This window comes from Protobothrops mucrosquamatus, unplaced genomic scaffold (genome assembly GCF_001527695.2).
Source record: "Protobothrops mucrosquamatus isolate PMUCROS unplaced genomic scaffold, P.Mucros_1.0 scaffold_177, whole genome shotgun sequence".
NCBI classification, from domain to species: Eukaryota; Metazoa; Chordata; class Lepidosauria; order Squamata; family Viperidae; genus Protobothrops; species Protobothrops mucrosquamatus.
The window spans coordinates 2,067,992-2,081,153 of NW_015386253.1; the positions used below are offsets into that span (position 1 = coordinate 2,067,992).

The following is a 13,162-nucleotide window of genomic DNA, read 5'->3' on the forward strand; positions in this document are numbered from 1 at the left end:
AAAAAAAAGTAGCAAACACATAATAATATAATTGTTTTAAAGGAAAAACTGTGCCCAAATACAGTTATCAAAATATTAAAAATTAATGCAAGTAATTTTAGATATATTGAAGTTAATGATTATTTTTGGAATTGAGAGACAATAAATTGCTTTATTGCCTACATTCTTTACTGAATTAAAGCTAAATTCAGTTAAAGTTTAGTAAAAAATAAAATAGTAATTTCTTTTCCTATCCAAGTTGTCAACTCTCAAAATCTATGGACCACTTGTTAAAAACTCTGATTTAGAGGCTGTCAGATATACAAAACTACTAGCTGGACAAATAGAATAGAGCTGGAAGGGACCTTGGAGGTCTTCTAGTCCAGCCCCCTGCTCAAGCAGGAGAACCTATACCGTCTCAAACAGGTGAATGTCTAGCCTCTTCTTAAAAATCTCCATTTATGGAGCGCCCACGATTTCTGGGGGTAAGCAGTTCCACTGGTTGATTGTCCTCACTGTCAGGAAGTTTCTCCTTAATTCCAGATGGCTTCTCTCTTTGATCAGTTTCTAACCTTTGTTTCTCGTCCTTCCCTCTGGTGCTTTGGTGAACAACCTGGCCCCCTCTGCCTTGTGGCAGCCTCTCAGATACCGGAACACTGCTATCATGTCTCCCCTATTTCTTTTTTCTTTAGACTAGCCAAACCCAAGTCCTGTAGCCATTCTTCATATGTTTTATTCTCCAGGCCTTTGATCATCTTAGTTGCTCTTCTCTGAATTTTTTCCAAACTCTCAACATTTTTTTTGTGATATGGTGACCAAAATTGGCTGCAGTATTCCAGGTGTGATCTTACTAGGGTTTTATAAAGCGGTACTAATACTTTGCATGATCTTGATTCTATGCCTCTGTTTATACAACCCAGTATTGTATTAGCTTTTTTGGCTGCTGCTGCACACTGCTGGCTCATGGTCAAGTGATCGTCCACTAGGATTCCAAGGTCCCTCTCACAGTTAAGCCAGGTCTTGCCCAATCAGTATTTGGTAAGACTAGAGTTGCCGCTTTATAGAGATTTTATTTAAAGTAGTGGATGCTGGCTGGGTACTGTATATAACTGTTCGTCAAGTTAAGTTTATTTTGCTTCCTTCCAAAGGAAACCAAGCCCAAATAGAGTACGTCATGGAACAGCTTATTGCTCAAAGAAATGGGATAAGGACTTGAAAAGATAGGTATAGTAAACTCAAGTTATATTCACATTCTGCTGGACAAAAAAGCATGTATCTCTAACATGCCCTTGAAACACTTTATATATCAAAATAATTTCCTTGCTGTCATATTTCCAAAAGTAAAACTTTCTCCTATAATCTAGGAGTATTTGGGGAAGCATTATTGACATTGTAATAATTATGCAATATCTCCCATGCTCAGGTTATTCACAAGCTATGTTAAAAATTCATTTTTAACTCAGCTTGTGACTAACTTGAGCATAGCACTGAATAACTTTAGAGCGAATAACTGTAGCATAGCATGGAACTCTTAATTGCTTTCTAATCCAGAACTTGATCAGCCAGATGGCTCTATGCTTAAAGCAAAACTAGAATTTATGGTCTCCCAGTTTGTAAACTTCCTGGTTTCTAGCACAGTGCCTTAACCACTACACCAAACTGGATCAATTTGATTTATGAAATAGTTTGACTATATTTTCTAAGTCACTTCCAATTATGTTGGCAAGATATTAATTTCTGATTACACACACACACACAGCTTTCAGATATTCAAATTTGAATTAAGTGAAAACTTCTACATGAAACCTTCTAACAAGAAAATCCAGTAAGACAACTGAACTAAACCTGTTCATTAATTGGTTTACCAGTCAATCCAGATTTTCAATATAAGAACCTCAGCAGCCATATCTGACTGCTGACCTATCCTAAATGAAGCTTCAATTTACAACTTTGAATATTATAAACGTAGGTGTTTGAAAAAACTAGGAACTAGTTTGTCTAGATTTCCTCAACACAAGATGTGTGTTTAAAATACTGTTCTTTATTCAACAACTGTCCCTGGACTGTACTCCAGACATGTTACTGCTTTCTTTTCTTCAGTATGAAATTATCAGCAGCACACTCTGAAGAGTTAAATAATTTTATGTTTAATTGAACCAGTCAGCAAAATCACCATTTGTCACATTAAAAAAAAACTGTTCCAGGCAAGAAAAAGTTTTTAAGCTAAATAAACTATAATATTGGTGACATATGCAATTTATGAGTTTTTATTATATACAAAATTCTTACTAAAATACTTGTACAGGTATTCCTCAGCTTACAAGCAGTTCATTATTGATCGTTCAAAGTTACAACAGCACTAAAAAAAAGTGACTTATGACCATTTTTCACACTTATGACTGTTGCAGCATCCTCAGGGTCTTGTGATTTACATTTGCATGCTTGGCAACTGATTCATATTTATGATGGTCACATTGTCCCAGGGTCATGTGATCTCCTTTTGCAACCTTATGACAAGCAAAGTCAATGGGGAAACCAGATCTACTTAACAACCATGTTACTAATTTAACAACTGCAGTGATTCACTTAACAAACGTGGAAAGAAAAGACGTAAAATGGGGCAAAACTTCTCATTTAGCAATATAATTTTTGGGCTCAATTGTAGTTATAAATCAAGGATTACCTACACCCTATCTTGCATATTACTTTTGTTTTTAGTGCTGTATGTATTATTTTAATTTTCGATTGTAAACTGCCCAATTTTGATTTAAGATGGGCAGCTATATAAATGTAATCATTATTATCCTATAATTTCATATTAAATCTCAAATGTTTTTAAGATTAAATTATCACTATTTACAATATACTACTTAAGTTCTTCAGTCATACTATGCAACTGCAACCTATGCAACCATACTATGAACCCTGATGTTTGCAAATCACGATACATGGTTTTGTTAGATATGTGAGCTAAAGACTTGGAAATTGTTAAATATCATTTAACTTTTTTATTCAATAAACTTATAAGCAAATAAAGATTTTCTCAGACTAATCATGTATTCTCCACATAAACCATAATTTTCTCATCTGGCCCAAGCAGACATTGCAATAATGCTTTTAGTTTCTAACTGCAGACATAACTATAAAAAACATTCACCACACACAGGGTTTCTATGGCACACTAAGCACCATGCAAACTGGTTGAGCAAGTGCCAGAGGCCAACTAATGGATTACATCATCAAACTACATTGTTTAATTCTCCACCCATGTAAAAATTAGTAACTATGCCTTTTTTACTCCCTTTCTCCACAAGCCTTTTTCATTTAAGAAAAATATTTTAATTTACTTCAAATGGACATTCACTAGTACTGTATTGTTTAAAGGAAAGCTAACATAACCAAAACATTTTATTGGCGGAAAAAACTATTCCTCATCAGTTACAAGCACATTATTCAAAAGATATAAATAAATCTACTTTAGCCATGAATATATATTTTTAATTTATATCCTGTCTTTTATATAGGAGTTCAAGGCTTTTCGTAATATAATTGTCTTGAGATACTTAGGCTGGAAAGTATGATTGGCCCACTCGAGACCAGAAACTGGCATAACAAATCATTTTGTCTCCAACTCCCTTTCTTCTCTCAACTGAACAAGGACCTTCAATTTAGGAAAGTGGACATACTGGTGCAAATGAAGAGATAGTTTTGGGTAGATCAGATTTCAGGAAATCTGTATTAGTTTTAAATAAAAATATTTTGAATTTCAAAATAACATGCCTGGATTATTGCAGTGCGCTATATATGTAAGCTCTAATTTTTAAAATTCTATGTTAATATTTGTCTGAATTAAATATTAAATATTTTTAATCTATGTTTTTTATCGGATACATTTTAGAATGGAGTTTTTAATGTAAAGAACCAATATTTCATTTTTACAAATATTATGGCCAATAACAATTTAATAAAATATATTTTAATTTAGTAAGATGGTCTTTAAAAATATGCATTGTAAATAAGTGGCTTACCTAAACTAAGGGTTGGTGTTTTACAGACAAGCACGCAAAAATGTTCTGCTTTGTAGTTTTTGTGTTACAATCTGAAAAGGGCAGGTGATATAAAATTTATCTACATATCCCAGAATTTTTTTTTTATATTCAGCATAACTTATGGTAAAAATGGCAACAGAAAAGATTCATCAATGTCCAGATCATAATGACACTTATGTTTGGGACAGAATATTTTGACTTTATTTTACTTGTAAAACTAATGAGAAAACATAAAATTTTGATGTTTCTGACTGACATAATTATAACTTTTAATTTGCTTTTTTAAACTCCTCACTTCATCTTTCAGTGTTCATAAATCAGACAGCAGAGCATGTCTGATTAATATTGATCAGGCATCACTTGATTGTAGCCTTTATCTTTAAAAATGTTTTAAAGAAGAGCAACAGATTAATACAAACACAGCTTAGCTTTCCAACTAAGACAGGTTCTATGATGAAATTATCTTAGAACAGTGATGGCGAACCTTTTAGAGACCGAGTGCCCAAACTGCAACCCAAAACCCACTTATGTATAGTTGAATACCATGTGGGCATGGCCCATTGGGTGTGTATGGCCCATTGAATGGGCGTGGCTACAGTGGTAACGGCAGACTGGGTGGGACTAAAAAGTTCAATCAATCAATTCCAACTTTGTGAGATCTTTTTTTTTTCTGTGAGAAGTTGAAATTGATTGATTGAACCTTTTTTTTGTGGGGGAGGCCTAAAGCAAAAAGGTTTTATACAACCCAGCTGAAGGCCTAGGATTGGGGTGATGGTGCGCGTGCCCACAGAGAGGGCTCTGCGTGCCACATCACAGTCTTAAGACTATAATACCTATTAACATCAAAAGTAGCAGCCTAACAGGATTAGCCAACAGTTCCATAAACAAATAAGTCTCCAGCTAAAAAGGAAAGAATTAGATATATCAGCATCACCCTTAAAATGTTATTTGGACTCATTCAATCGGGGATGCATTGTCATAGTAAGCAATGGACCTGCCATAAATATATGCCATATAACTAACAGGGATGACCCTACTCTTAAATTATTTAACAAATACTGGAACAAAGTACTCATCACTGGCAACAATATTTTTGAATGGCAAACAAGCTCCTTCAAGCAGGTAGTACATTTTGTCTGAACCTCTCACTTGATACTAAAAAATACTAATGTATTCCATCTCCCAACTGTTTAAAGTGACATTATCTTTTCTGGAGATTCTTTTCAAACTCCATCTGTCTTTTGGTAAAAGTTATTCTCACAATTATAATGTGCAAGTATCTACAAGGATCTTTTAAACAAAATTGGAACAGCCTGTCTTCATTATTAGCATATGGGATTAGCAATAGCACTTAGATTTATATACTGCTTCATAGTGCTATACAGCCTTCTCTAAGCGGTTTACAAAGTCAGCATATTGTCCCAACAAACTGGGTTCTCATTTTACCAACCTCAGAAGGGTCAACCTTGAGCCGGTGAGAATCAACTGCTGGCAATCAGCAGAATTAGCCTACAATAAACCACTGTGCCACCACTGGCTCTTAAGACATGTATTTGAGGTAACTGGTAACAATGCAAGTTCAAATTTAGAAAGTGTATATATATAAAAATAGGAAACAGAATACATGATTGCATTCATGTATTCAGAATACATGATTGATTGACCATTATCTTCTTTCATAGGATCAAAGTTGGAAGTGGCTTCAAAAATTATCTAATCCAATCCCCTTCTTGGTACAAGATGTGGTAAAGCATCTAACCAGAATCTGCAGGTTCAAATCACTGGTTCTGTTCCTATCTTCCAGGGCAAAAGAGAAAAAGCCACACCTTTCTAGATATGGTCTATAATATGGCCTTGTTCAGTGCATCTAATCCTAAAATATGTGCTTTCATTGAAGTAGCACAATAAAAGGAGCATTCTCCAAAGATGCGGTAACAGTAACTCCTGTGCAAGTTTGAGTTGAACTGTCTGCCCTCTAGGAAAGATCTAAAAATTTATTCTGATAGGATGCTCTGTTCCAAAGATTCTAGGGTTTTGGAGGGATTGTTGACTCATGGCCCCTTTCTGAGCCTCTGGCTTGTTATCTGGGAAAAAAGGGGTACTTTATCACTGTTTATAACTATTATATATTGTAAATTTTCAGTATTTCAGTGTTTATGCTGCTGAAATTGGCACACAGAACTGGATGTGAAGATTATGACAAACTGGTTATATGACTAGCAGTTCAGATGATGTCCTAGAAATATCGTATAGCCCTTCGATCCACTTTGAAATTGCTGTTTCACTGCCCTCCCAGGCTGATATTAGGAGCTACTAATATTGGTGATTTCCAGGTTAAACATTTAACTGGCAAGTTCAGACAAAGTGGGTATTATACCCTAAAAATAATAGCTAGGCTTCAAACTGGGAAATGGTGTATTCTTTCTAGAAGCAAGAAAGACTAACATCCATCCCAGAAAGGGACTTGAAAGGGACAACTATTAGCCCAAACCCAAGGCTTTGCTGATTGAGTTTCTGCATGCTGTCTTTTGCAGGTTATTTAGAAGATCTGTGTAACATCCAGCCACCACAAAAAATAAATACTTCTAGCAATCAAGTCTGCTAGTTCAAAAGGGGAGTGAGAATAAATATGATGGTAAGGAACAGGACAGGTAATAAGAACTCCAGATGTTAAAATTCTTTGTATTAGGGAGATCTGTAATGCTTTAAATTTGCAAAGATTGGAAAACTTCACCCCTCCCCTCCTCCCCACTCATCAGAAGCTGGCGAAAGAAATGCATCAATTCACTTTATGCAAGATGAGACATTTTTGATGTTTCTTTCTTTCATTATAGGGGAAGGGAGAAAGCTGAGAACATAGTTGTCATACCTGTAACCATTCTCATTCTTCATGTGCTTTCCTGCACATACCACTGTTTTCTTTTCTGTCTTAGGTGTGTAAAGGACATTAAGCAGACAACCATTCCTCCAACCCCATCAAAAGCTCTTTGTACAGAAAATTTCTGCATTAGCCTATAATCATAGGGAGACATTCTTAAAAGTGCTGTCCAGCCGCCGTTTCTAATTTTGTTCAAGCTTTTGAGATCTTCCTATTTTGACCACTGCTTCCTCCATTCAGATTGCTCTAGGGCAGAGGTAGGCAACCTTGGCTCTTTTATGACTCGTGGACTTCAACTCCCAGAATTCCTGAGCCAGCCATGCTGAGGGGAAAGGGAGAGGCTCGGGAAGTCTGGGAGTTGAAGTCCACGAGTATTCAGAAGATGCAGAATCACCAAGGTAATCTGTTTCTATGAAACCTGGCCCCCAATTTTTGATGGGTGAGTTGCTATTAAACAAGGAGTAGTCTATACTTTTGCATTACCATCTTCTTGACAATACACAATGCAAATTTTATAACGATATTTCTTATGGATAAAAAGAGCACGTTGCATACAAAACAAAGAGGTACTATATAAGGTGTGGCACATAAAGTATACAATTTTTGAATTACAAGTAAACATTAAATTGGAAACTGGAGTTTAAAAAAATCCATTTAAGAAGACTCAGTTATTTAAATAACTGAAACCTAATTAATGCTCTACTATTATACAACTACTTATTACAATTACTACTATACAACTATTTAATCACAAAAGGAGTTATTACTTCTATAGTCTTACTTTAATTAGCAAAGTTCTATATACCATTTTAATTAACTATAAACTAATTCTGTCTTATTCCAATTCATATGTTCTGATATGAAGACTAATCTACTAAGCCCTTTTGCTGTTTGAATGCTGTGCTAATTTGAAAGTACATAATGCAGTATTTAAATTTAATCACCTATAAAATATATTTAATTTTAAACAAGTTTCTTTCAAACTTTTTCATACCCAAATTGTTCCTCAGATGTGGAAGTTAAATCATCAAATGAATATCCTTTCAACCCAAATCTCTCATAGAAGTAAAACAACCAAATTGATTGCTGAGATATTTTAGTTTTCTGCAAATTTACACAAGAACTGCCACTGCTGAGAACTGTATTTATTGTAATCACAACATATGGACTATATTGTACAGTCAGAAATCTGACATCTCAGATGTAATTTTTTAAAACTATATTGTTACCACCTGGAAGTCTATTCGGCCTAGCAAGGTCTTGAAGCCTTCATGCACTGGAATCCATGAATCGGCTGTTCCTTTTTTAAGTCTTTAAAAAAAAATACTATTCAAGTCAAATCTTGCATTATAGTTCTATGTAGAGCATTTACTGATCATCCTAAATATAATATGTAAGTGCTTGCCCAATCTATCAAACCAGTTTAAATAAAACATTTAACAGCCCTGACACTGAATCATTATATATATAGTGTCAATAAGTACTTCTAACATCATTTAAAGCACTTCTAATCTAGTGCTATATTTGATAAATGGTTTCTTATCAACCTTGTAAACTTATGTATAACTATGTTGAAATGCAAAAAAAACCCCTAAAATTCTGAGTATCTTTAGGACATAAATAAGTTTCTCTATTACATACAATAAAGAAAACTTAAATTTGCAATTCCAGGACATTTAAGCCACAATTAATGCTAACTCTTGAAATTTCCAAAAATTACCCAATGATCTAATTCAACCTGGTTGATTTTACCAGACATCTGTAGGATGTGTTTTAAACCAGTTGTGTAAAACATGAATTGGTCAATAATAGCTTTATGCATGGTCTTTTGTAGTTAACATTGGCTTATACAACTTTTGTGTTTTATTTCTAAATGGAGTTTGATTGTCTGCATTCATCTAATCGAGATGAACATTTAAACCAGTAAACATTCAATTGATAAAACAAATAATCATTTAAAGATGGGGGGGGGAGAAGAGACCATGAAGTGCATTGGGAGAGGTGAGGGGATCTTCTCTTAACTGAATAGCTTACCTCCACCAGAGTTATATTCTCCCCTTTGGGGCCCCAGGCCAACTGGCACAGCTAGATCTTTAGGCCCTATGGAAGGTCAGAAGGATGGAAGCAGATCCCATCTGGATAGGAAAGATATTCCAAAGGGAAGGAGGCATGGCAGAAAAGACTCTTCTCCTGGACCCCACTAGCCAAAATTCCTTAACAATAATTTCTGCAGCATGCCCTTTCTATTGGCATGGGTGCGGCGGACCAATCCCAATGGAGCGAGAGAGCCTAGAACCATGCCATGAAGGCTTTAAAGATGATAATCAACAACTTGAATTGTACTTGGAAGCAAACCAGCAGCCAATGCAGCTTGTGGAACAGCGGTATAATGACCCAACCTAGAGGCCCCAAGAACTACTCATGCCACCGTATTCTGCACCAGTTTTAATTTCCAAATACTCTTCAAGTGTAGCCCCATGTAATGTCCATTACAGACTAGTTAGGCACCAATAGCTTGCATAAGAAATGTTATTTTTCCCTAATATGGAAATCTGATTCCCAACTCTGAAGATCACCATTATTACATTGCCTACAAAACCTCATTGTCAAACAGGGAATGGGGGAATGTGTTTTCTTTTTTAATCTTCATGATTTAGCACCAATATATCCAAAAGCATAGTTAAAAAACTATGTACAGATTTCCTGTTGATAAACGTTAGCAGCAGGCCTACCATCTATTACCTGTGTTCCAAGAGACAAATTACCATATTAATTAAATCACCTATTTACTCCTGCAAAGGAGGTGAGGCCAGTTCCAATGCAATAATTAAGAAGGAACTGTTTTATCTGATACACAAAGAATAATCCATAGTATGAAATAAATTGCACATTTAAATGTAGATATTCTCTCCCTTACTATAAAATAGCAATATGATTGTAAAAAATCTATAGCATGGATTACAAATTGTAGAATCACTAAATAACTTAGTAAAAAACTCATTGAGGCCATTTGCTCACATTTGCTCTACTGCATTCAAAAAATATCTATGTGGAATCATACTGATTTCTTTATATCCATATTATTTCATAGAAACAATTGAAATAGTAACTACTTCATTTACTCCATGAATATAAAGTTGGAGAGTCCTTTCAATGTCCTCAGATATCTATAAGCTAGAGCTGGTTAAGTTTGAGGTGCCTAAAACATGGAGTCTTCAGGAGTTTAAATAACTTCATATAGGAGATTTCTCTCAACAACTTAAAGAGAGAACTTATGGAAGTCCATTTTTTCTGCCCTACATTCCTAGTATGACTCATCACTGATAATGCTAATTGTAGATGTTGGAAACTCTGCATTACACCTCTGACAGGTTTCAAGTTCCTCAGTCCCAATTACAAAAATGTAATATAGCTAACAATGGAATATTTCAAATAGTTAAGGAGGAAATTTTCTATTTTGAAATTTGGAAACAAAAGTGGTAGAATATAATATCATTTTTCATGTGTTTCACCAACTACTATTTCCAATAAGATTCTTGTAAATCATCAATTACTGCTTACAAACAAGGCAGCATTTAAATTCTATCTTAAATAGAACTGAGCACAGGAAAACTTAAAAAACACAATTCATTTTGAACCCAAGTAAACTTGGTATGTCACTCATGTCAATTTGTGGAACAAACTAAAATACTGTATTACAAACATTCTAATCCTCACTAGCATTGATTCTTGCACATACTGTTCTAGATTTATTTTCATCATCCACAAACCAATTTTCTGAAGGTGCACAAAATGCTGTAAAATATGAAGATGAAAACTTACCTAATATGTATAAATTAGCTGGAACATGCTCTGAAACAGCATTCTATAATAAATTTTGAGGATTATACTATACATTTTTGTCAAAAACTGTACCTAACTCTCAACACCACAAGAAAATGCTGCAGTCTCTCTTGAGTCAGATTGCATTAACAAAAATCTAATAAATATTTTTCTCCTAGTTAAGTTATATAGGTACTATTTCTCATTCAAAGTAGGCGCTACTTAGAGTTAAAAATCTGCTTTTAATTAAACAGAAGATACTATTAAATTATTAAGTTCACAATAAACTTTTAAATGCATCCATCGAAAGAAAAATCCTACTTTGTTCAATTACATTTTTATATAGAATTTTACATAAATTTATTAAGGATCAGATTAAATTCTTTATTTTATTCTAAACGCTTATGATTTCATCACTTAGTCATTTTAAGGGGGGGAAAAGACTCTTAAGATTCAAAACCATGATTGTTCAATACAGTATTAGCAATAATCAGGGGCAATCTAAATTTGTAGACAATAGATACTGTTGCACTTACATTCTTCCTCTATAAACCTTCATTTAGAAAAAAAGTAATATTAAAAGATAACCAAGCAACAACACTTAGTAATGTTACAGTGTTTTATTTAAAAAAAACCCAGCAAACTTCTGAGTAATAATAAACATCAACACAAACTGAAGTTTCTCATTGAGGAATCTTAACTATGCCGGATCTACTGTATTAACATCCAGGGCCTCGGCCTGCACACCAATCAGCAAAACATCTTTCCTTCAATGTTGGAGACACCTCCATTCTTCTCCCCCATCTTCGCCGCAGTTACCCATCTAACTATTTAAAATGTCTCGGTTATTACACCCGAATTCAGAACGGCGGAAATTCGAGACGTCCTATGTTGTTAAGTAGAGATCGCGGGCTCCTGCAAATTATGCACATTTAATCAAGAAAGCAGCCGGCAGTGAAAGAGATATCTATGTTTCTAAGTGCAACGATGCCGTACAGACTATTTAAACAAACCGAGACTTCCCCCATCTTTTTAGTCTGACTTTGCAGACTGAAGCCACGAGTAAATCTGAAAGGAATGCCTTCAGTCTCAGCAGGTCCTACAACTATACCGCCGCGCCCAACCTACCCGCAGTTCGAGTCGATACTGCACAGGAAACCCCCGCCCCAAATCAGCCTCGAGCGTGGGGGACTGCTAGTTTCGGTCCTCCGGCAATATTTCCCGCCTACCTCCACCTCGGCTCAGCGTCTTCGCCTTTCTCAAGCAAACTACTTCTCCACCCAAAATCCTTCCAAGACTCACATTTACCTTCTCCAAGATCGCTCAAAGGCCCCTTCGCAGGAGGGACAGTAGGAGTGTAGAAGTATCGTGGAGAGAGACTCCCCGTCCCGCACATGAAACCCACCCCCGCCCAGTCTCCAAAAGACACACGGGGCCCGGAGAATCTTCCCCACCACCTTTCAAGGAAACCTTGGTTCCCGCCCTTGGACTGCTTTTGATTTAGTTTAAGCATCCGAATCTACTTTCAATTTTCATCATTAAAAAAGAAATCGCAGGAGTTATTTACCCCACCCAGTCACTTCCTGTGTGGACAAACATACTCCATCTTTCTCTTCCACCCCCATTGACGCGACCGAACCGACCCCGGGACAGGAAAAGCCGCCCTGAAACCCGTAAGGAAGATTAAAAAGGAGCCTCGAAGAGGCACAAACACTGGCGGGAAGGCGAAGCGCAAGGTCCCGCACAGGTCGCGCCTCCAATTATGACTTCCTTTGTTGCTCTTGCTATTTTTCTGGGCAAGCACGGGCCACTCAAAGAATGTCCACCTTTCCTCTTTCTACCGAAGTCGTACCGGTCCTCGCCGTCCGCCGCGGCCGCTATCGCCAAACCGACCGAAAGGCTATGTGAGAGAGGCTTAAAATGGCGCCGTTCACAAGGAGCTTCTTATAGCAACTGCAGGGACTCGATTGTATCCTGCCGCCACCTCGCCAGGCCTTGAGCGCAGCATTCCACAGGCAACCCACCCAGTAGTGCGGAGGACGCGCGCATTCACATAGACATACAAAAGGGGTTGGAGAAATAGTGCGCCTCTACCCTTCCTCTTTCGTTTGCGCGCGCGCACATAAAAACATGAACATAACCAGGCGGAGGGAGATAAACGAGGGGGGAAAAAACTCTTACCAGACACTGCTAGAGTAGTTTCGGAAAGACGAGGAATTGTGGGTAGGGGGGGGTGGAGGAGGAAGCAGAGTCTGTAGAAGAACTAGCTAGAAAGAGTGCAGGGATTCAGCCCTGATTTGAGTGTGATGAGGCTAGAGAGGGAGGGCAGGGAGTTTCTCTCTCACTCACAGAGAGGGACCTCCCGCGATCAAGTCTACCATACAACTGGTTACCCTTTGCATTCGATCATCATAGAAGGACAATAATCACTTTC

The 13,162-nt window shown here is 36.5% G+C and overlaps 1 protein-coding gene across 1 annotated transcript in view; it reads right to left on the bottom strand.

The window, feature by feature from the left end:
- The window catches only part of CTNNB1 (catenin beta 1), a 31,964-nt gene extending 19,215 nt beyond the window's left edge, over window positions 1-12,749 (bottom strand). Inside the window, exon 1 of the mRNA XM_015822849.1 lies at window positions 12,581-12,749. The gene's annotated coding sequence lies outside the window, so the exon portion shown is untranslated. The remainder of the gene's footprint in view (window positions 1-12,580) is intronic.
- Between the last annotated feature and the right edge of the window lie 413 nt (window positions 12,750-13,162).